We start from the raw sequence: 1,124 nt of genomic DNA, 5'->3' as shown, positions 1-1,124 counted from the left end.
AACTAAATTTATAAAAAAAATTTAATAATAAAAAAAATCAGACTAATATTGTAAAAACAATTAAACATGTGAAACAGTCTCTGAACTACAGTGTGCTTATTCCAGCGATTCAAACGAATCGATTAATCGACAGGAACCAGTCGAACTCAGGTCGTACTCGGTGTACTCACCACCTCGACCCGGTTCCGTTCAGCCCCGCGCCCCGTCACCAGGCGACACCATGCGGGCTGCCGCCGCAGACGCATCCGGCAGGGGAGCAACAATTCACCGGACACAGCTCCCCCCGTCAGTCTGGGTCTGGGTCTGGGTCTGGGTCTGGGTCTGGGTCTGGGTCTGGGTCTGGGTCTGGGTCCCGCTATTAGCTTTACCGCAACATGGCTGAACCGACTCAGACTCCCCGCCACGCCGAGTCAGAAAGTCATTCCCCCGGCTCCGGCCGGCTCCGGCTGCGGGATGCTGCCGGTGCTCAGTACCGCTCAGTTCGGACGGGTTGTCCCCCCCCCCACCCCGTCCTCGCGCTGTCCCCGGTTACCGGGAACGAGGGCAGGTGTCAGGAGCCCGACCGTCCCCCGCCTCATCACACACCTCCGCGCCACGCTCCCTCCCTCCCTCCTCCCGCAACATGGCTGAACGGTAACCCGACCTCACAGGACCTCTGAAGTCCTTTTCACGGGTCAGTTAGCATCGGTACCCGGGCACAGCCGGCACCGAGCCGCCCCGGGACGAGGGCGGGGATCCTCAGTGACTTACCGGTACCGAGGGGGCAGGTGGCGGCGGCGGAGGCGGCGCTGCTGCTGGAGCTGGTGGTGGTGCAGTCCGGGGCAGAGCCTATATATAGACTATAGATCTCATCCATATTAATCCACCTTTTCCTTTCATGTCCCCGGTGTCACGCGGGCTCTCCTCAGGTGTCCTCCGCGTGCGCGTTATTAAAATAAAACCGAACGAAACACGGTGGAATCCCGCGGAGAAGAAGAACCGTCTCCTCCCGGAGCCCGAGGATGACGGGTCGGTCACCGAGCAGGGCAGATGGAGGTTTCCGCCTCCTCTCTTCCTTCGTGTGTGTGTGTGTGTGTGTGTGTGTGTGTGTGTGTGTGTGTGTGTGTGTGTGTGTGTGTGTGTGT

General features: G+C 59.1%; 1 protein-coding gene across 1 annotated transcript in view; it reads right to left on the bottom strand.

Annotated features, from left to right (window-relative positions):
- LOC106534956 (zinc finger protein 827) overlaps positions 1-247 on the bottom strand; it is a gene marked incomplete at its 3' end in the record, with an annotated part of 850 nt that extends 603 nt beyond the window's left edge. Inside the window, 1 exon segment of the mRNA XM_014031781.1 lies at positions 171-247.
- Between the last annotated feature and the right edge of the window lie 877 nt (positions 248-1,124).

This window comes from Austrofundulus limnaeus, unplaced genomic scaffold (genome assembly GCF_001266775.1).
Source record: "Austrofundulus limnaeus strain Quisiro unplaced genomic scaffold, Austrofundulus_limnaeus-1.0 Scaffold1318, whole genome shotgun sequence".
NCBI classification, from domain to species: domain Eukaryota; kingdom Metazoa; phylum Chordata; class Actinopteri; order Cyprinodontiformes; family Rivulidae; genus Austrofundulus; species Austrofundulus limnaeus.
The sequence above is the reverse complement of the archived record's forward strand: the minus strand, read 5'-3'. Positions and strand labels throughout refer to the sequence as shown.